The 24222-nt window shown below is 38.1% G+C and overlaps 1 protein-coding gene and 1 long non-coding RNA gene across 2 annotated transcripts in view; both read left to right on the top strand.

The window, feature by feature from the left end:
• NCKAP5 (NCK associated protein 5) overlaps positions 1 to 24222 on the top strand; it is a 983546-nt gene that overhangs the window by 1337 nt on the left and 957987 nt on the right. The window lies entirely within an intron of this gene.
• LOC140712662 (uncharacterized) lies at positions 7632 to 11461 on the top strand. The gene is made up of 3 exons (XR_012094375.1): positions 7632 to 7743; positions 7849 to 9692; positions 11109 to 11461. It is a non-coding gene; the product is annotated as an uncharacterized lncRNA (long non-coding RNA).

Here is a 24222-nt window from a genome sequence, read left to right as displayed (position 1 = left end):
CTTTCCAAAATTCTCCAAGCTACCTGCTGCCAAGATAAACGGTGGTAGGCCCAGAAGGAGATATTTTAAGGAAACTTGCAACAGCAAAGTTTTACCCATTAAGTTTGTCTTCAGTCAATGAAAGAAACCTTAAATAAAAGAGATTTCAGAAAGAGCTGCCTCAGCTCTGTACCCTCTATGTGAAAGACCTACTGGGAAGAGTCCACCTCCTCACCCACACAGTAGTATATGCTCCAGAGTGGGAGGGAATAGGCTTTCTGCTGTGTGCTTGGTGGGCTGTGCTTATGAAATGGGTGCCGTGCAACAGAAACGTGTGAACGCAGAAGGCTTTCCTGCCTGTGGCTGTGCTTGAGCCCAGAGAAAAACAAGGCTATACATGTGGTATGCCGCCTGACCAATGCAACTATTTCAGACATAACAGCATCAGAGATGCGCCATGGCCACAGAGTTTCACTTGGACAAAAGCACAGCTTTGCAGAAAAAGAAAAGTGGGATGGCACACCTCCAAAAACGGGGCAGTGGAGGTGACTTAATGACTCAGAGGACTGTGTGAACCTGTGATTGATTGGCCAGGTCCTGGAGAACATAAGGCTGTGACCTCATGTGGGGCTCTGAGTGGCTCATCAGGTTAATGTAGAGTATATGGTATCATCATCATTTTGGGGGATGCAGGTAAGAGACAAGATGGACTGTGCCTTTGGACACAAGTCCTGTAAGCGGGAACTTCACTTGCCAAGATTGCTATGAGAGGAACATGGAATTAGAGCTGAGAGGAGTTGCAAGGTCCTTTCTGATTTTGAGTCAGTCACACAAAGACTTTATGAATATGTGCAGGCAGTAATGAGGGGTGATCAAGAGTAAAGATGGCCTCAGTTAATCAGGTGGTTTTGTTGACTTTAAAGTCAAGTCCAATCTCCTTCCTGTGGCCTGGAACAGAGGTTGACAAACTATAGATCACAGGCCCAAATCTGCCACCATGTGTTTTTTTGTAAATAAAGTTTTATGGAAACAGAGCCACACCCATTTGTTTATATATTATCTATGGCTGCTTTTGTGTTACCACAGGAGGGCTGAGTAGTTGCAACAGAGACTCTATGGCCCTGAAAAGTCTAAAACATTTACTACTGGGTTCTTTAAAGGAAACGTTTGAGAGGCTACACATACAGAACAATGCTTCTCAAACTGTCTGTGGTGAAGAACCTGTTTTGTGTTTTAAATTTCTAATCCGTTATGCACTGATAATTTCTTTAAATATAATAGAAATGTTGCATGAATGTTGTGGTGATGTCACATTGCTACAAAATGTCTGAATATTTATTCTTAATTGTTATACTTATCACAGATCAGCAACTATTTGTTGCAGACTGGCACCAGTTCCTGGACCACACTTTGAGAAGTTCTGGTCCTTGCATAGTTTTCTAGCCTTATCATGTGCCATTTGTGCCAAATTTCCAGAGATGCTCTCCATTCTTATGAGTGAAATCAACAAATCCTTCCCCATCTTTGGGCCTTTGCTGCTGACGTTTGTTTTACCTGGAAGTCTTTTTCCCTGACTCTTCTCTTAGCTCCTCCTTTCCTTTAGGTCTCTGTTTAAATTCGTTTTGTCAAAGGAGCCTTTTGAAAGAAGTCCATCTGAAAAATCTTTCCTCATCTTTCATCACTCTTTCTTCATAGCATTTATTGCATTCGATACTTATCTTGTTTATTTATTTGTTCATCTCCTTTTTATTTGTTTATCTGTTTTGGTCAGGATTCAGTAACAGCATAGTCTATTTCAGCTAGTTTAAGCAGAAAGGAATTTTGTACTGGTTTGAGCAGGCATATAAAATCTGGGAGAAGGAGTGGGGGAGCAAGCAGAACTTCTGAGAGTAATGCACAGGGCATGGCAGCATGTTTACAACTATGTCTCTGTCACTATCACAAAGCTGATATCAGGCAGGTGTTGGTCTCAGTCCATTTTTTTTTGTTGTTGTTGTTGTTATGTGTAACAGAATACCTGAAACTGGGTAATTTATAAATAAAATAAATGTATTTATAAATTTATTACAGTTACGAGGTCTGGGAAGTCCAAGGTCGAAGGGCTGCCTCTGATGAGAGCCTTTTTGCTCGTGAGACTCTGCAGAATCCCAAGGTGGTGCAGAGCATCACACAGTGAGGGGCCTGATCACACGAGCTCAAGTCTCTCCTCCTCTTCTTATAAAACCACCAGTCCTACTTCCATGATAACCCATTAATCCATTAACCAATTAACCCAGTAATCCATGAATTGATTGATCCATTTATGAGGGCAGAACCTTCATCACTCAATCACCTCTTAAAGGCTCCACCTTTTAATACAGTCACTTTGAGGATTTTATTTCACTATGAGTTTTGGAGGGGACAGATATTCAAACTGTCGCACTAATGCTACCACCACTACCTCCAGGATCACGTTGCCTCTGCTCTCATCTCCTCCACCGAAACAAGCATCTTTGTTTCTTGAAACAAGTGAAGCTAGAGATAGAATATTAGGGCCTTTGCTACAGATGTTACAGATTACCTGACACCTCTGGCAGGAACAGCAGAAACTAAGCACCTAACTCCTGATCTTCACTCTGACTTTCAAATCCCACTATAGGGGGCCTCCTGGATAAAGTATGAATTGCAACATAACTCAAGTTATGAGGGAGTTAGGGAAGTACTTGGCTCAAAATCTTAGTTTTTTGAGTCTCTAATGATGAAATGGAGTCTCTATAATCTGCCTGCATCATCTCCTGGAAGGTAATCTCCGTGAGGGTAGGGACTTTGTTCATCACCCTATGCCAGTGCTGAGATTAGTGCCTGCCACATGAAATATGCACAATAAATGTTGATATTATATTTATGCATGCATGAATGGAAGACATGTTTTCTCAAAGTCTGTGGTTTATAATAAGGTAGCATGTAGTACACACAAGGGAGATTCATGTATATGAGTTTGCCTGACAAAGATCTCTGAGGTGGGAAATGGAGACTACTTATAGGCAATAATCTCACCTTTGAAACATACCTTGTTTTTCAAAACTGAAATATATTCATATAACTGTAGTTAGTCAGTGTGCTCAGGGGTGGGAGTATTCAGGTTACCAGCTAACACTGTCATTTACTGAGGGCTTATTATAAGCCCTGCTCTACACTATATGCTACGCATGCATTATCCCATTTATTCTGCACAAAATCCTGATGCAGCAGGCAATACTTCTACTTGCAGAGAGGAAATAGAGGCTTTACATGGTAAAGTGACTTTCCCAAGTCACAGAACTGATGAGGTGTGGAGCCAGATTTGATACCATGACTTTTTGAAATCCATGTTTTAGCTCTTAACCTCCAGTTATAATCCCACATACAATTTATCTTTCTGGTTGTTGTGCATTCACTAAGGAATCTTCCGTTTTGTTTTCATTCTAGTGGCTGGTTAACCTTTTGCATTAATCTACTTTGTGTACCATCTGTTCATCTGGACTGAGATATCCATATCGATCTCTGGATCATTGCTGAATGTTGCTGAATATCAGCAGTAAATCTGTGGGTCTATAGATGAGTATTTAGAAGAAGTAGGAGAAAACTCATTCTGCAGGGATTAAGAGCATCAAGAAGATAGTAGTAATTTTTCCTGTTAGAACAAAAATCCTAGATAATAGAATATTTCTTTTGTAATTGGACAACCCTCCACCCATGCCATATGTTTGGTTAAAATGTTCAAGTCTTTGGGTTCTGTTAGGTTGAAATTCTATGTAACATTATAGCCATTAAACAGTGATAATCGGTAATAGTAGTGACTTTTTGATAATAAAAAAATAAGTTGAGAATTAATTTTGTATTTTAAGTTTTAGAGGACTCAGAAAGATACCTTTGAAGAAAGAGGACCTGTCTAGTGGTGGAGCACCCAAGAAATATTACTTGGCAACAATATATATGATAAAATAAACCACTTAAATCCCATTTCTAGTGTCTAAGAATGATGGGGGAAAAGTACTTCTGAAATGGTGGAGTAAAGACCTCTGAAAATCTCCTTCTCCAAAAAAGCAAGGAAACACTGACAAAAATGGCCAAAATCCATGTTTCTAGAACTCAGAAAATTAAAGAAAAGCTTGCAACAATCTGAGGAGCATTTATTCTGGGGAAAAATTAGCTGAATCTCAGCAAGAACAGTGAGCAGTGTGGCATTGACTTGCCCTATTTTCATTCCCCTCTTCCCAGCTTGAAAACCAACAGTTTTGTGATTATAGTAGCTGTGCAAACCAGTAGCCTAGTCACTACTAGGTCACTACTATTACCAAATATCACTGTTTAATGACTATGATGTTAAATAGAATTTCAACCAACCTAGCAACTGCTGGAAGGGGCAAAACTTTATTCCCGCCAAATTGTCATAATTTGACCTTTCTGCTAGCTCTCTGCAGACTCCCACTGTCAGGTCTTGTCTTTATTTTATCTGACTCAGAATTTAATAAGTACAAAGATGCTTTTCCTTGGGACATTCATACCAACATACATACTATGAGAGTTGGAGAAAGAGGGTACCAATATACACATTATGGAAGTTTGAAAAAAATGAAAGATAGGAAGGAGCAGAAAGAATATTTGAAGAAATAACAGCTGAAAACACATCACATTTGATGAAAGACATATATCTACATACCCAAGAAACTCAATAAACTCCAAGTAGGATAAAAATACAAAAGAATATTATTTAACTAGAATATATAGAGAAAGCTTACAACTCAACTATAAAAAGACAAGCAAACCAGTTAACAAAACAAACAAACAATTCAAATATTCATTTCTCAAAAGAAGATACACAAATGGCCAATATAAGTAAAATATGTTTAACATTATTAGTTATTAGGGAAACACAAATAAAAACCAAATTAGATACCACTTTGCACCCACTAATATTGCTGTGATAAAAAAGTGGACAATAAGAAATGTTGGCAAGGATATGAAGAAATTAGAACCTTCATATATTGCTAGTGGGAATGTAAAGTTGTGTAAACTGTGTAGCCACTTTAAAAATGGTTTGGCAGTTCCTCAAAATGCTAAACATAGTGTTTGCATATGATCCATCAGGTCCACTCCTACATATAGTTCCAAAAGAATAATAAATATATGTCCACATGAAACTTGTACATGGATGTTCATAGCAACATTACGTATACTTGCCCAAAAGCGGAAAGAACCCAAATGATAATCATTTGATAAACAGATAAAGGAAATGTGATATATCCATACAATGGAGTATTATCTAGCCATATAAAGGAATGAGGCCCTGATTTATATACCTCATGCATGAACCTTGGAAACATTATGTTAAGTTTAAAAAGCCAAATGTAAGAGGTCACATATTGTATAATTCCATGTGAAACGTTCAGAATAGGCAAATCCATAGAAAAAGAGAGTAGACAATTGTTTCTAGAGACTGGGAAAAGGGATACTGGGAAGTAACTGGTAATGGGTATGGGCTTTCTTTATGGGGTTGACAGAATGTTCTGGAATTAGATAGTGGTGCTGATTGTACAACTCTGTGACTATGTTAAAACCTAATGAATTGTGCTCTTTGAAAAGGCAGATTTTATTACATATAAATTAAATCTCAATAAACATGATTAAAAATGCTATTGAAGGAAACTAGTTAGACACGTGAGAGTTCAGTCAACCTTACCAATTTGGGGGCATAAGGCAAGGGTGTAAATGATGTCAATATGCCATATATCAAATATTTTACAATTGTAAATCAAGAAAATGAAATTTTAAGTAAGTTCTACTCTTCTGCTTTGACCAACATAACTTTGGATCATTTTCGTCTTGTTTGCAGTAGGAAGTCAGCAAGGGCTTTAGTTAGGATAGGGAATCAGCCCTGTTGAGGTCTGAGTGGAAAACACCCTGGGGACAGCAGTTAGTAAACTATGGCAATGATCCTACCAGAGATTGAGGAGGACTAAAACCAATGTTGTTGGTATGGAGGAAGTATGACAGATACAGCAGACATGCTGTAAGCTTAATCAGCAGAGATGGAGTGGAAAGAGGATAAAGGATAAGAGGAAAGAGAGAGGCTGGCTGATGTTTAGAGTTTCCATGACTCAGGATGATGTTATCAGCCCTAGTTTCACAGTTTACTATTGTCACATCATCACCAGGAAATGATCCAATATTTGGACCATGTTCTCATTTCATTGGTCTCACTATGATTTTGCATTTCAAAGAGAAGGAGGTATTAGCACAATAGGTAATTGGACTTAGTTGTTAGAATATGGAAAGCTAAGAGACTGAATGTGTTAATCAGGCTTTCAATCTTAAATTAGCAGCAATCACATATCTTCAAGAAACTATGAAGAAGCTAGGTTTTGGCCAAATTTTAAAGGAAATAAAGATTGCATGCCTCTCCATTTCAGTTCTACCAAATAGTTCAGGTCCTTCCTCTTTAGCCCTGGTTTTACAGATCCTGCAACAAGGCTGACAGTTGTCTCCCTCTCAGACTTATATGATACATTTTATATCTTTCTCTGCATCTTGCTGTAATACTCTGATCAGATATGAGGTACATTGGTATGAGACAGGCTGTCTCATAATTTGATGGTGGAGTGCCAATTTGTATGACTTTTATGGAAAACATTTTACCAATAGATGTTAGAGTACTTAAATCGATTCCATTGTCATCTATTCTAATTTAGAAAAATTTAATCTATTCTATTGTAATTTAATGTTTTCAAAGGAAATAATGTGTGATTGTAAAATTATTCATTACAATATTATTTTAATGGTGAAACATAAAAAATTAGTGAAAAATTGACAATAATTTGAAGTCCATCAGTAGGTGACTGTTAAATAAGTAATAGTTAATAAAATACTGTGCAGCCACTAAAAACTGATGTAAGGCCAGGTGCAGTGGCTCACGCCTATAATCCCAACACTTGGGGAGGCTGAGGTGGGCAGATCACCTGAGGTCAGGAGTTCGAGACCAGCCTGGCCAACATGTTGAAACCTCATCCCTACTAAAAGTACAAAAATTAGCCGGGCATGGTGGTGGGCGCCTGTAATCCTAGCTACTCGGGAGGCTGAGGCAGGAGAATCGCTTGAACCCAGGAGGCGGAGGTTGCAGTGAACTGAGATCACGCCACTGCACTCCAGTCTGGGCTACAAGAGCAAGACTCTGTCTAAAAAAGAAAAACAAAACAGATGTAGATCTGGTTGATTGGAATAATGACTATGATATAATAAGTGGTAAATGTAGGCTAAAAGTAAGTGAATTAGGAACTCATTTTAAAAATGTCTTTCTCTACGTATATGTATCTGCATACAAAAAAAAGCTAGAAAGTACTTCCATTAAAATGAGAAGATAATTTTTACTTTCATCTTACATTTTTGTATTGCTGAATTTGTTTTTAATTCATAAATAATATAATAAGTAAAACATAGCTTTAGCTTTCACCAAATCACCATTTACCATTAACCATTGTGAATCAAATAAACAAAAATGCTATATTCATAAGATGAAATACATTACACTACCATTTAAAATAGTGATTTGGAAAATGAATGTTAATAGTATTTACCCACAATAAACACAGGGATACTTTGTTTTATTGTGCTTTGCTTTATTGCACTTCACAGATAATTGTGATTATTTCCCAATTGAAGATTTGTGACAACCCTGCATTGAGCAAGTCTATCAGCACCATTTTCCCAACGGCATGTGATCATTTTGTGTTTCTGTGTCACATCTTGGTAATTCTCACAATATTTCAGACTTTTAAATTATTACTATTAATATATCTGCTTTGGTGATCTGTGATCTGTGATTTTTAATCTTACTATTGCAATTGTTTTTAGGTACCACAAACTATGCCCATATAAGAGGGTGAAGTTAAGATGTTGTATGTGTTCTGACTGTTCTACCAACCTGCCATTCTCCCATCTCTCTCCCTGTCCTTGGGTTTCCCACTTCCCTGAGACACAGCAGTATTGAAATTAGGTCAATTAATAACACTACAATGGCTCTAAAGTGTTCAAGTGAAAGGAGGAATCATGCATCTTTTACCTAACATTAAAAGCTAGAAGTGATTAAGCTTAGTGAAAAAGACATGTTGAAAGCTGAGACGGACTGAAACCTTGGCCTCTTGCTCCGGTTAGCCAAGTTGTGAATGCAAAGGAAATGTTCTTGAAGAAAATTAAGTGTTACTCCAGTGAACAATGAATAACACCAACAAGCGAAACAGGCTCCATTGCTGTTATGGAGAAAGTTTTAGTGGTCTTGAAGATAGACCAAACCAGCCATAACATTTCCTTAAGCCAAAGCCTAATCTAGAACAACTCTCTTAACTCTCTTCAACTCTGTGAAACTGACAGAGGTGAGGATGAGAAAACTACGGAAGAAATGTTTGAAGCTAGCAGAGGTTGGTTCATGAGGTTTAAAGAAAGAAGCTGTCCCTACAGCATAAAAGTGCAAAGTGAAGCAGCAAGTGCTGATATAGAAGTTGCAAGTTATCCAGAAGATCTAGCTAAGATAGATTGTGATGGCGGAAATACTAAAGAACAGATTTTCGGCCAGGTGTGGTGGCTCATACCTGTAATCCCAGCACTTTGGGAGGCCAAGGCAGGTGGATCACAAGGTCAGGAGATTGAGACCATCCTGGCCAACATGGTGAAACCTCGTCTCTACTAAAAATACAGAAATTAGCTGGGTGTGGTGGTGCATACCTGTAGTCCCAGCTATTTGGGAGGTTGAGGCAGTAGAATTGCTTGAACCCAGGAGGTGGAGGTTGCAGTGAGCCGAGATTGCACCACTGCACTCCAGCCTGGCAACAGAGTGAGATTCTGTTAAAAAAAAAAAAAAAAATCACAAAAATAAAGAACAGATTTTCAATGTGAAATAGCCTTACATTGGAAGAAAATATCATCTAGGACTTTCAAACTGTAGAGGAGAAGTCAAAGCCTAGCTTCAAAACTTCGAAGGACAGGCTGACTCTCTTGTTAGGATACAATGCAGCTAGTTACTTTAAGATGAAGACAATGCTCATTTAAATTCCAAAAATTCTAGAGTCCTTAAGAATTATGCTAAATCTACTCTGCCTATGCTCTAGAAATAAAATAACAAAGCTGAATGACAGTATATCTGTCTAAAACATGGCCTACTAAATATTTTAAGCCTACCATTAAGACCTACTGTTCAAAAAAAAAAAGATTACTTTCAAAATATTGTTGCTCATCACCAGTGCACCTGGTCATCCAAGAGCTCCAAAGGAGTTGTACAAGGAGATTCATGTTGCTTTCATGTCTGTTAATGCAACATCCATTCAGTAGTCCAGGGATGAAGAAGTAATTTAAACTTTCTAGTCTTATTATTTAAGAAATACAATTTGTAAGACTAAAGCTGCCATAGACAGTCTTACAGATCCTGTGATGGATCTGGGCAAAGTAAATGGAAAAGTTACTAGAAAGGATTCACCATTCTAAATGCCATTAAGAACATTTGTGATTTGTGGGAGAAGGTCAAAATATCATCATTAACAGGAGTTTGGAAGAAGTTGATTTCACCTTCATGGATGACTTTGAGGGGTTTGAGACCTCAGGGAGAAAATAACTGCAGATATGGTAGAAAGAGCAAGAAAACTGGAATTAGAAGTGGAGCCTGAAGATGTGACTGAATTGCTGCAATCTCATGATAAAACTAACAGGTGAGGAGTTACTTCTTACAGATGAGCCAAGAAAGTGATCTTGAGATGGTGTCTACTCCTGGTAAAGATGCAGTGAACGTTGTTGAAATGACAACAAAGGATTAGAATAAACTTAGTTGATAAACTTAGTTGATAAAGTAGCAGGAGGGTTTGAGAGGATTGACTTCGACTATCCAACGCGGTGCATGTCACAGAGAAAACTTTCATGAAAAGAAAAGGTCAGTCAGTGTCAAACTTTATTTTTTTCTTATTTTAAGAAATTGGCACCACCATCCCAGCCTTCGGAAAGCACCGCTCTGATTAATCCATAGGCATCCACATCAAAGCAAGATGCTCCACCAACAAAAAGATTATGAGGTGCTGACAGCTCATAATCAGCATTTTTTTCACAACAAAATATCTTACGATACACACATTGTTTCTTAGACATAATGCTACTGCACACTTAAAAGACTGTAGCATAGTGTGAACATCTATGTGACTCCCTTTATTGCAATATTCGCTTTACTGCAGTGGTCAGTAGCCCAACCCACAATATCTCTATGGTATGCCTGTACGTACAGCAATAAATATAGCCATAACCAGATTATTTGTAGCAAATACCTATTATTTTAATATTCAGAACATATTTTTAATTTCACAATTATTATTAGGTTGATGCAAAAGTAATTGTGGTTTTGCCACTTACTTTCATTGAATTACTTTCAAAACCGCTGTTACTTTTGCACCAACCTGATAGTATTGTGATCAAATTCTTTATACTCTCTCTTAGGTGCTGTAAATCAAAATGCCATAGTTATATCTACTAATTCAAGTTAAATGTATATATGTATTTATAGTACAAACCAGAAATATGTTATAAGCCATATATTTCTTATATATGGAAACCTGAAATAGTGGGCATTGTATACACTGGGAAGACAGATTTTTAGTTAATTGAGTCTTCTAGAGAGTTAGGGAGAAAGGCCATACACGCACTTAAAACACTTTTGTACACTTGATAAACAACCCACAGAGTTGGGCAAATGATAAAAAGATATTGAGAGCCACCATTACTACACTATTTGCTTTTTCAGAGAGAGCATTTGGAAAACTTGGTAAGGTGGATTTTTCATCAACCCATGCAAAGTAATTTAATAATCTGGCCAAAAATTATCTTAAATTGATTTAGTCTTAGGAACTGTCTAAATCACTTCCTTAGAATATCTTCTTTGGTTTTTACCACAATCCCGTGAGGCAGGCAAGGCAAATATTTACATTCACAGATAAGGAGACAGCTTCAGATGGGTTAAGCACACTGCTCAAGATCTCAGACTAGAAAATTAAGGATCTGGGATCTGAACCCACATTTTTTTTTTTTTTTTGACAATATAAGTTAGTTCTAGTTATAAGTGGGAATTGAATCTTGGTTTACAGGTTCCAGGTCCAGATGTTTTTCTTTTCTATGTCCTTGTATCCTCCCAGAAGATTACAATGCTTATAAAGTACCCAGGACTGAATCCTGATCCGTTTCTAACAAGGCACCAGTGAACACAAAGCAAGGAGGATTCTGGATGAACGAGACTGGTAAAGCATGGCCAGGGGAAAGAGCCTGGGTATGGGAGGATGGTGGGGAGACCTTCAAACTCAAATAGCTGCAAAGGCCATACAGTTGATATAAATAATGGAAGCCTGCTAGGAGTGAGAAAAACAAAATCAGCTGCATGATAATGGAACTGCCACTGGATCGCATTGTGGTAGCGATAGCAGGGATTCATGAGTGTGAGCGAAGTGGAGAGCATGTCCTGTTAAATATCTGAAGGATGTAGCTGTTGCTTAGCACCAGCAACTGTTGCAGAAAAGAAACTGACTCTGTGTTTTACTGTTTTCAGTTACTCAAAAGAAAGCTGAAAATTTTGATTTTTAGGCAAAATCTCTCCATTTTAAATGTTAGTATTAATTTTTTAAAAAGCATTTCATAAGCTGACCAAAATATACCTGATGGCAAACAAAGCCTCTGGAGTTGGTAGTTCATGATTTCTGGGCATACTGTGTCTAAGAGTTTTCCAGGTTCCTAGCTGATCAAATTTGATTTCTGCTTCCTTGATGTTGCTCCACAGTGATCCTTGTCATTTGTCCTTATGTATTCAGGTAAACATCTCTCTTTCGTCTTCTTCACACCCACCTACACCTACCACCCTCATCAATCCTCGTCATTTCTCACACTTGCTCTAAGAGATTGTGCCCAAGAGGATATCCCCAAGTGCACCCCCAGAACAGTCTGGATAAACACTGCTGGTCGTGTGTGTTTAGAAATGTCCCCTGGGGCTCAGGAAAGACATCTTTTAATTAAGTTACACGTCTGACTTTAATTATTGTCTAGACTAGGATTTTTTTTGCAAGCCTGTAAATATATGCGTGGGGACTGGGTGATACAAATCATTCAGTTTTTCTACACTTAGAAGGAATCCAACTAGAAGGGGCCAAGGAAAGTTCAAAAGGCGTATGAGCAAAGGTGCAAATCTCCATGTTAAATCCGCAAACTAGATTAAGCACTTGACTGCTGCCTTGAGCTGAAATAGACAGAGGCATATTCCATCCTAGTTTCTCAGGGAGGTTCACAGCAAAGCGGACTTGTGCATTGAGCTGACTCATACGACGTTTCATCCAGCGAATGTTCTGATGCATCTTTGGAGGAGTCTGACTTTGGAGATAGTTCTCTTCATAATCCATCTTTGGGCAAACTTATAATGTTTCAGTATGTAATGTTTTCCTATTTATAAAGTGTTTTTAATCATGATTCTCTGTTGAAAATTTTGAAAATACCACAAAGTATATGAAAGTGGGTTTTTAAAAATTACATGCAATCCCATCACCCAGAGACAGTTTTGTAATTTTGGTGTATATTTTTCTAATCTTTTTGCTGTATTTTCATGAAAAATGGATAAACAAATGCACACACACACACAAATAAAGAAAACATGCTCTTGGCTTTATACAAAAAATTTGAATATCAATAATTATACTTTGTGATAAATTCAGTCTACATAAATAAGCAATAGGAAAAAAATAGTGAGTGGCAAGACCACAGGAAAGTCAGAATCCAACAGGTAAGAAAGAGAATGAGCAGCATTTTAAGTGCATTTTGACTGAAGGGATAAAGGCCAGGGAGGGCAGAACCATTTGGGCCCTTAGAATACAGTGATGACAGGTGAGAATACAGGTGAGACACACGTGGACACAACTTACAGCTCCTGTGAGAAATAGAGAGGATTCTTACAAAAGAAAGTGTTAGTCCAATTGCTTTGGGTAGGAGGAATCCAGCCTGAGCCTCCTTCCGTTGATCATGCTATCTCCAATACTTTCTGCCTCAATCAATCATTATCAATAAAACAAAGAAGTCTAAAATATTTTGAGCATTTACTACATGAACAGGCTTATATATGTATAATAGGCATATATAATATGCATTTTAAAACATATGCGATGGTTAGATGCATATATTTTATGTATGTTGACCATTATGTATATACTCTCATTTAAATTTTTAATATGTTTATTGAGGTATCAGTCACATGCCACTTAAAAGATACAATGCACTGGTTTTTAGTATATTCACAGAGTTTGGCAAACATCAGCACTATACAATTTTATAACATTTTTGTCACTCCAGAAAGGAACCTTGTACACATTAGCAGTCACTTTCATTTTCCCCCAAACCCCAGTATATTCTGAATACTAAGCCCTTTTCAGATACGTGACTTGAAAATATGTTCTCCCATTCTATGGCTTGTCTTTTCATGTTCTTGATGGTATCCCTTGACAGGCGAAATTTTAAATTTTAATTAAATCCAATTTCTCTACTTTCTTCTTTTGTTGCTTATGTTTTTATTATTATTTCTAAAAATAAAAGTTCTTTGCTTAGTGCAAGGTCATTAAGATATACTCCTATGTTTATTCTGGAAGTTTTATACTTTCAGCTTTTATATTTACATCTGTAATCCATTTTGACGTAATTTTTGTGATGGTATGAGGTAGGTAGTGTTCAGTTTTATTCTTTTGCATGTGGATATCCAGTTTTTACAATGCCATTTGTTGAAAAGACCATTAGTTCTCAATGTATCTCAGTTTCCATCAAGAATCTAATGAGTGAGGAATTATTTTCTGTGTTTGCAAATGAGGAAACTGAGGCTCAAGGAGGTTAAGTGACTAGCCTTAGGTCCTGAAGAATTCCAACAGAAGTAGAATTTAATGTTTAATGCCAAAATGAACATCTATATGCCAGGTCATGGTAAAAAGAAACATAAAATGGATATTCATCATCTGATACCTTTAAATTTTTAAAACTTAAATATGCCCTTCCTGAGGAGCTGTCAGCGTCAAGCGAATAGTAAGCATAGTTCTTATTTTTTAAAAGCTTATAATAACACAATAGAAACCAAGGTGTTTCCTACAAGCAGATGGCCTCAAAAGTCAGTATTTGGGGTTGAAAGGCAGCAGAAACCAGCTTAAGAAGCCACAGTCAGGGACTCAGGGAATCAGCAGGAGATTGGGGAACCAGCAAACAGACAGGAGCCAAATCAAGCTCAGGGGCTCAGAAGCAGGAAGCACAGGGATTATCTCTGGACAAAGGCAGTAAGACCAGGACATTACAGTGGTTGAGAATCCTGCTGTCTGCTGTTGGCACTGTGAGTGAGCCTGACTGTCCCTGAGCCTTTGATTCCGTAGGTCCTGATACAGAAACAGATGAGAGTGTTTGACTGGCCCAGCCTGAGTTGTGTGCCCACTCTCCGTATCACACACAAATGCCAGGGGCGGTAGATGCTGGAAATGCCCACTCCCAGGACAGCAGGGGAGCCAGTCTTTCCACCCTGATATTCCAGTTGCTTTCTTTGTATGGATGAGTCAGAGCCAAATTGCCTTCATTTTATTTTTCGTCCTCTCGATATTTCACATGACCTGTTTTCTAATGAGATTATAATCTCTATGTAGTCAGGAACCATATTTTACACATCACTACTTTGCAGCTTCTATTGCATCTTAAATATAGGCTTGCAGGATGTATTTTCAAATTGCTGAAGATTGCCTGGGATGCCTCAGGGACTGCAATCAACCCTGCATTAATCACATGTGAGTTCTTCCTGGCCCATTTCTAACCTTAAGTAGGGGTTTCCTTCCCTTTGGCTGGGGATGCCCAGGATGTGTTTACACCCTTCAGTGTTAGCCTAAATGAAACAAGGGGGTGGGGGTGGTTGGGGGTGGTTGGGGTGGATGAATTCTATTAGGGGAGGGCTATGAGCCATGTCATAGATTCAGCCTTGCCTATACCTTGCTATGAATATTCTCTTTATCTTGAACTCTTCAACTCTCTAAGATAGTTCTTTTCAAGGCTTGTTTTATCCATCAAAATCTTGTGGAGTTTTGGGTTCTTTCCCTTGTTTACCATCAGGGTTCAGAACTGGTTGTCTTTTCTGCTTTACTAACCCCCAGGGGGATGAAAGAAATCCCCCGAATAGCTGAGCTCTGACTCAGAGCTTTTGAGAACCTTCTCCCTCAGCCTTTCCTAGCCCCCTCCACCATTTCCCACAGTTCGCGATGCCCGCAGGTCATGTGATTCCCTCATAATAAAAGAATCTGAGGCTGCATTGCAAAGTAACTTCAGGTTCTTATTTTAATCACATACATTCAAGGTAAAGGCTGCTAGTCATCATGAAAAGCATTAATTTGTTGTCGTGTCTTGGCCTGCTAAGCTTTTCTTGTTCAAACTGTTGGCTGTAATGTCTCTTTGACTTTTCTGAGAAAGTAGATGTCCACCATTAGTCTTTGGAAATTACAGGCAGTTTTACTAAAGAACAGGAGGAGAGAAGGCCATGGTTAGGGAAGATAATCAAGCACAGTTTTTATTAAGTAAAAGATTCGCAAAGGCTTCATGCTAAAAGGGTATTTTCATCTTGGACAGTCACTTACCTCTGATTTAGTGAAAAAATATGTTAAATGAGTTTCAATGGTTTGGACACCTCCCCTTCCTCTCCAACACACATGTGCAAGCCTTGACCAGCAACTGCCCTGCCAGTCTTCCTCCTAGTTGCTGAGGGGCATGGGCAAGGTGGGTGAGGAGAAGAGGACCGGGGCTCACAGTGAGGTGTTTTGTGTTGATGTCCAAGGAAACAAAATTGTTTTGTGATGGTGGTGGTGGCAGTGGAAGAATTGGTTGGGCAAAACGTCCCTTCTTTATTAGGATTTGAATCTAAGAAATCAAAGACATCTCCAATTGAGAAGTTTGGAGAATATTCTAAGTGAAGTCACTCAGGAATGGGCAACCAAATATCATTATGTTCTCATGATATGTGGGAGCTAAGCTATGAGGATGCAAAGACGTAAGAATGATACAATGGACTTTGGGGACTCAGGGGGAAGGGTGGGAGGGGGTGAGGGATTAAAAGACTACAAATATGGTGGAGTATATACTGCTTAGGTGATGTGTGCCCCCACATCTCACAAATCACCACTAAAGAACTTAATCGTGTAACCAAGTACCACCTGTACCCCAATAACTTATGGAAAGATACAAAATAATAATAATGAAATAAAATCCTCTCTGTTTGTAGAATCCCAACTAATGGAGAGAATCCCACACTTGGCGCATTTATTTTAGTTTGACATCAGCTTGTTGACTGATAATAATCCTTTACTCTATCAAGGCAAGAGCCTTTCAAATGCCATCTCTGTCTGCAAAGAAAGGAAGCTTTGAAGCAAGGGAGTGGTGTGTGGGGACAGGAGGAGAGGGGATAGGAATTTATTGTTCCCCCATGACCACTTTAGGCTTCTTTCTTCTCACTTAGGAGTCACTCTCCAGCCCACATGCTCTAGGAAAGTGTCTCCTGTCTCATTTTTCAGATCTGCTACGTGAGTCTGGATAACAAGATTCCGTTAATACTTACGGAGCACTTACCGGGTGTCAGGCACGGTTGTAACAGCAAGCCATAGTAATAGCTACTGTGTTAGTGTTTACCTTTACCATGTGCCAGGTACTTTCCGATTTTTGCCTAATTTTCTCCTCACAAGATGGCTTTTTTTTTTTTTTTTTCTTTCTTTCACCTGAGGCGTTTGAGGTTCTTGAGAGGTTGAATCACTTGCCTAAGGTCAAATAGCTTGGTGGTAGAGTCAGGAGCTGAACTCAGATCTGTTTAACTATAGAACGTGTAGCAGCATTTCATCCATTAACTTTTAATGTGCTCTCTTTTCCTTCTTTTAAGGTGTATGTTGTGTGTTTGAACAGGGGGAGGGAGATAACATTAAAACATTTGAAAATCCATGGGAAGAAATATCTAACAGCAAATCTGACAGAGTGGAGGAAAGCTAGCAATTGAGGGATCCCCTGGGAATGACATAATCAGAGCCTAGATTAATACTTTTGGCTGCTGAACTCTGTCTGCTATGGTACCATCCCTCTGGCCTTGAGTGCACAGGCAGAGCCTCTCCAAGCTCTTTTGGCCCCATGTACCTTCAGACCTCCATCTGCTCAGCTACCCATTAGAACTATAATATATGCCTCATAAATGGAGTCTTTGAAATTCTGCTGCCAACATCTATTGCTACTAAGTTTCAGCGGCTGCTTTTAATTTTGGTGGTGCAATTCTCCCTGTTAGAACCACTGGTTGCATTGCCTATTATCTAAAAGAAGACATTTAAGGTCCCTCCTCATGCCCTTTGAGGTCAGATTTCTCCCTGGTATCAGAAGGAAGGGCAAGGTAGGACTCCCTAAAAACCTTGATTGATGGAGCCCACTAAAGTCAGCTCCTAAATCTATCGCAGACCTGTAATGGCTCTCAGTGGGTGTCTAAGGTAAAGCTGATGGACAGTGCTCAGTCATAGGGTGGAAAGTGCAATCTCTCCTAAGCATATATGAGGCTCTGTTCTCTCTTGACATCCTGTATCACTCCCTGTGTCCTAGTCTATTGTTTCATTCTAACTTAAAACCACGTCAGAAAAGAAAAACTAAACCAGAAACAAATTCTCAATATGGGCCTTAAGGCTTATATTGATTTAATATAATTTCATCTCTAGGAAAAATGTCTACCCTGGCCTTACTTGGTTGACTACATCAGCATGTGTGTAGTGTTTGTGTGGAGACTGAACAGACTAGGAGAAGTGAATAATTTCACAGCAGAGTGCAATCACTCAAAGTATTGAAGAAGTTGCTGCATTTGGGAGACTATTTCTTCATAAAATTGCCATGATGTCACCAATTGTGGAAGTAAATAATTTCCTTTAATTTCCTCGCTTCACAGTGTAGGAGTTGAACCCAAGGGAAGAACCAAATGATTGAATGATGGTCTATGTTTGCCTACAGTTGAAGCTGTCAGCCAACGGCAGCTTTGATTGAATTAGAGTGGTTAACTCAGTTGAATTGTCAAGCCTCCAGCGTCTGCCATCAGTCATGAGTTTGCCCCAAGACCTCAGTTGAAGGTTATGGTACCTCCAGAGTATCCAAAAGCAGCTGAATTGGGAAGCTCTTTGATGTAAAGAAGATGGGAAATATGGCAGGTGGTTCCTTCACCAATTACATTTGTCAAACTATCCCTCATGTCTATTACCCATCACAGGGGCACTCAGTCACTCATTCAAAAACTGTTAAGTATCAACCACATAGCTGGTATTGTGTGAGGTGCTAGAATGGCTTTGCAAATATGCCGTAGTCATTTTACCCCAAAAACTTACAATCCAGTGGACCATTAGGAAAAGATAAGACATGAGCCACATAGCTTAGAATCTACAGAAAGGTTGCTTTTCAGGGAGAGCCAAAGGATGGATGTGTAGCCTTTGGTGCAAAAGCAGAAACTTGTTGCCCCTGATCCAGGACTGGGAAGGGGTTGGGAATAGGAACTTCTATTTATGTCATCTTGGTAATCCTTAGTTTACAGATTTGAGGAATTGATTCATTTATTTATTTGAGACGGAGTCTCAGTCTGTTGTCGAGGCTGGAGTGCAGTGGCGCAATCTCGGCTCACTGCAACCTCTGCCTCCTGGGTTCAAGTGATTCTCCTGCCTCAGACTCCTGAGTAGCTGGGATTACAGGCACCCACCATGCCTGGCTAATTTTGTATTTTTAGTAGAGATGGGGTTTCACCATATTGGCCAGGCTGGTCTTGAACTCCTGTTCTTGTGATCCACCTGCCTCGGCCTCCCAAAGTGCTGGGATTATAGACGTGAGCCACCATACCTGGCTGAGGAATTTATTGAACTTGCATATGATGTAGTAAAAATGATGTCAGATCCCAAAACCAGAGAAATTTAGGTCTAGTCACTCCCTCTAAAACACCTTACCCCACCAATATTTCACCTTCAACAAATTCTCCAAAACAATTCTGGGTCTTAATAGTTTGATCAGTATAATAATAATAATAATATTACTGTACTTCCCTGAAGATGGATGGCTAGACTACCTGATCTTCTGAATTTTCTGTCAGTTCTCGAGTCTATGATCTTTTGATTTCTGTTTTTCTCCGTAGACAAAAGCGACAGAAAGGCTAATTTCCACAGAAGCATTTTATTTGCTGAATTAAACACAGACACTGCCCATGGACATCTGGGCAGCAGCTTACGGATCTCTAGGATCTGGTCCTAGTGGTTGCTGAGTTCACTTGAATCAAGTCTTTAAAATGTTTTGTAGCTTTAGGAGAAAGATTATTTGCAGAAATTTCTGCCCTTTATTTAACCATCTGAATTTACTAATGAATTAAAGGTGATTTGTAGTAGGGTCATCTTGAAAGGACATTTAAAATGGTTTTGGTAAGATGAGATAGACTTAGGTTTATTTTTGAAAACTCTGGTTTCTTTTATAAAAGAGGTGATGGGTTAACAAGTATCTACTGAGTGCCCACTAAGTTTAGAGAAGGAAACTAGGCTTCATTGCAGGGAAGGAAAGGAGTAGACATATTCTTTTTTCTTTTGAAGAACGTTCCCATTTATTTGAAATGAAGCATGCATCTGAGAACAATTATAGAGCAACCTGGCAATATGTTCTTTAATATGCTTTGAATTGAAGGCATATGCTCCAATTGTTGGCAGAGTAAAGGAGAGAATAGAGAACAGAAGATTAAGTGGGGTTTTGAGTGTTGAAGAAGCTGATAAAATGCTTTCTTAAGGCAGCCCCTAATATTCAAATTTACTTAAAAGCCTTCAAACTAGAGTCACATGCACAAGTTGCAGGCAGATCCTCAGGACAGGTCATGGACTACTCCCTAAAACTGGGAACATTGGGTACATAAGAGCAAGAAAGAAGTGAGGAAATTTCTCCCAGAAAAGCCTGATGTGAATGAGGTACTTTTAAAACTCATTAATTTTGTGTTCATATGTGTCATTTCCCTACTATTGATTAGGAGACTGAGGTTCAGAAAGGTAAGGTAAAATTTGAGGTCAGACTTGTCCATCAGTCTACCTGGATAGAACAAAGTCAGTGTGAGTGCTGACAAATGACACAAAGAGAATTGAGCAGAGATCATCAGTCCATCTTTGTGCAGTCAACTAAACTCAGTGATAAAATAATCATTGGCTGAGGTTGCTACCTACTCCAACTGTACTGGAAGCAACAGAAATTTAGACAGGCAATGGATTCCAAGCCTGAGAGACGACCTGTCTGTGCTTCTTATTCCCCCAGTAGTTTCTGTAAAGTTCTTTGGCCAGAGAGAAACTGCAGAGCAGCTTGAAAGCTATATAAAGCAAATGTGTAATGATGTTGGCAGTGTTCTGAAAGTAGCTACCAAGAATGCATACTACAGGGAGGAATGAAGAACCAATTTCTGGCTGAAACCCATTTTGAATGGAAAAGCTTTTAATGGATGAATTCTCCATCAATACGTTGCTGCTTTCCATTTAATTGTCATTGTCCACTGTTTTATTTGTAAGTCTTCCTGCCTTTATGTACGTGACTACGTTGGGAGGCAGTGGAAAATTGTTCATGAGAACTCTGTGTTCTTTCTTAAGGAATGAATAACTATCTAACTGAACACACTACACCCTCTTCCCTTGCCTTGGGACTATCACTTGCTATGTTTAATATGTAATACATATTTTTTCCCTATTAAATTTTGAGAACTTGATATTCCCGATTCTGTCTTTCCTGATTAGGAATTACATGAGTGGATCTCCATCTTTGTATTTTAGTATGTGACTATAAGAACCAAACTTTGTATACTTATCAGGTGCCTTTCACAGCTTTTGTGAAAAGGTGAGTCACTGAGCCATTCCTGAGTAGTCTTGCGGACTTGTCAGATCAAGAGACTATTTCCTTCAGGCCATGCTCTCCCACTCAGATTTCTCATTCTCCTGATTTCTGAAAACGTCTCCAATAGTTGCTCCTGCCTGTAGGCCATGAACTCCTAAGAGTGGGAGGGAGATGCACAGTTATTTTGAAGAGCATGTACATTCACAGAAACCCCAACCATTGAAAGGATAGTGTCCTCAAGGTTCATCTATGTTGTAACATATTGCAGGATTCCCTTTTATTCAGGCTGAATGATATTCCATTGAATGCATATACATGTTTTCTTTATTCATACATCTGTCATTGGATATATAAGTTGCTCCTACATCTTGCCTAATAGTTCTGCAATACACATGGGACTGCTAATATCTCTTTGAGATCCTGATTTCTTTTGGATAAATTCAAAAAAGTGGGATTGCTGGGTCATATGGTAGCTCTATTTTTTGATTTTTGAGGAACTTCCATAATGTTTTCTATATTGGCTTTATTATGTTGCATTTTCACCAACAGTGTGCAAAGGTTCTATTTCTCCACAGCCTCACTAACATTTTTTCTTTTCTTTTTGCTGATTTTTTAAAATAATAGCCATCCTGAAAAGTATGAGGTGATATCTCATTGTGGTTTTGATTCGAATTCCTCTAATGATTAGTGATGTTGAGCACTTCTTCATATACCTCATGGCCGTGTGTATGTCTTCTTTGGAGAAATGTCTATCCAAGTCCTTCGTCCGTATTTTAGTCAGGTTAGTTTTTGTTTGTTTTACTTTTGAATAGCAGGCATCTCTCACATATCTTGGAGATTAACCCCTTTTCCAATATATGATTTGCAAATATTTTCTTACATTATACAGGTTACCTTTCACTCTGTTGATTGTTTTGCTGTGCAGAAGTCCAACTTGTCTATTTTTATTATTGTTGACTGTGTTTTTGGTATCGTATGAAATCATTGTCAGGACCAATGCCATATTTCCTCTATGTTTTCATCTAGAAGTTTTACAGTTTCAGGTCTTACATTTCAGTCTTCAATCCACTTTAAATTGATATTTGTGTATAGTGTAAAATAAGGGTTGAATTTCATTCTTTTGCCTGTGAATATCCAGTTTTCCCAACACCTTTTGTTGAGGAGACTGTCTTTCTCGATTGTGTATTCCTGGTACCTTTTGTTTGTCTGTTTTTTTTGTTTATTTGAGACAGAGTCTTGCTCCATCGCCCAGGCTGGAGTGCAGTGGTGCAATCTTAGTGAACTGCAACCTCCCTTTCCTGGGTTCAAGTGATTCTCCTGCCTCAGCCTCCCTAGTAGCTGGGATTATAGGCGCCCACCACCACACCCAGCTAATTTTTTTTTTATTTTTTATGGAGACGGAGTCTCGCTCCAGAGATGGGGTTTCACCATGTTGGCCAGACTGCTCTCAAACTCCTGACCTCAGGCAATCCACCTGCCTCAGCCTCCCAAAGTGTTGAGATTACAGGTGTGAGCCACCACACTCAGCCTCCTGGAACCTTTATTAAACAACAGTTGACCCCATATGTGTGGATTTATTTCTGGCTGTTCTGTTCTATTGATCTATATGTTTGTCTTTATGTCAGTATCATGTTGTTTCCATTACCATAGCTTTGTAATATATTTTGAAATCTGGAAGTGTAATACTTATAGCTTAGTTCTTTCTTGATATTGATTTGGCTATTCATGGTCTTTTGATGTTCTCTATGAGTATTATGATTGTATTTTCTATTTTTGTAAAAAGTACCGTTTGACTTTTGTTAGATATTACATTGAATCTCTAGATCACTTTGAGTACCATAAACATTTAAACAATATTGTCTTCCAATCCACAAACATAGGATATCTTTTCATTTATTTGTATCCTATTTAATTTCTTTCATCAATATTTTGTAATTTTACGTACAAAATTCTTTCACCTCCTTAGGTCTATTCCTAGGTATTTTATTCTTTTCAGTGCTATTGTAAATGAGATTGCTTTTCTATTTTCCTTTTCACATAGTTTCTTCTTAGTGTATTGAAACACAATTTATTTTTACATTGATTTTGTATCTGGTAACTTTACTAAATTCATTTATGAGATTTAATAGTTTTTTTTTTTTTTTTTTTTGGTGGAGTCTTTAAGCTTTCCAATGTATAAGATCATGTTATCTGCAAAAAGAGACCATTTTACTTCTTCCTTTCTAGTTTGGATGCCTTTTGTTTCTTTTTCTTGCTGAATTGCTCTGTCTAGTACTAAGTTAAATAGAAGTGGTGAGAATAGGAAATTTTGTCTTGCTCCTGCTTACCAGTGACTATGATGTTAGTCATGAGCTTTTCACACATGTTCTTTATTATGTTGAGTTAATTTCCCTCTATTGCTAGTCATTGAGAGTTTTTATCATTAAGAGGTGTTGAATTTTGCCAAATGCTTTTTCTGTGTCTATTGAAATAATTATATGATTTTAATCCTTTATTCTATTAATGTGATGTAGCACATTAATTGATTTTCGTATGTGGAACCAACCATCCTTTTATCTCAGAAATAAATCCCACTTGGTTATGACCTATGATCTTTTTAATGTGCTGTTGGATTTGGTTTGCTGGTATTTTGTTCAGGACTTTTGCATTTATATTTATCAAGGATAGTGGTCTGCAATTTTCTTTTTCTGTGTTGTCTTTCTCTGGCTTTGGTATCAGGGTAATGCTGGCCTCATAAAAATCTGTTTGGAAGTGTTCTTTCCTCTTAAGTTTTTTGAAAGAGTTTGAGAACGTTTGGAATTAATACTTTAAAGCTTGGTAGTATTCATCAGTTTAGCCATCTGGTCCTGAACTTTGTTGGGAGATTTTGATTATTGATTCACTCTCCATACTAGATACAGGTCTGTTTAGACTTTCTATTTCTCCATAATTTCATCTTGATAGGTAATATATTTCTAGGAATGTATTAATGTTTTCTAAGTTATCTAATTTGTTGGCATGTAATTGTTTATAGTCATCTTTATGAGACTTTTTATTTCTGTGGCAACACTTGCAATGTCTCTTCTTTCATTTTTGATTTTATGTATTTGAGTCTTTCTCTTTTTCTTAGTTTAGCTAAGGGTTTGTCAATTTTGTTAATCTTTTCAAAATGTAACTCTTAGTTTTGCTGATTGTTTAACTGATTTTCTATTATTTATTTTGTTTATTTTTGCTCTCATCCTTGTTATTGCCTTCCTTCTGTTAATGTTGGACTTTTTTTTTTTTTTTTTTCTAATTCCCTTAGGTTTAAAGCGTTATGTGATTATATGAGATTTTTCTTCTTTT

Source organism: Chlorocebus sabaeus, chromosome 10, assembly GCF_047675955.1.
Source record: "Chlorocebus sabaeus isolate Y175 chromosome 10, mChlSab1.0.hap1, whole genome shotgun sequence".
Taxonomy (NCBI): domain Eukaryota; kingdom Metazoa; phylum Chordata; class Mammalia; order Primates; family Cercopithecidae; genus Chlorocebus; species Chlorocebus sabaeus.
This window is presented reverse-complemented; position numbering and strand designations above follow the sequence as displayed.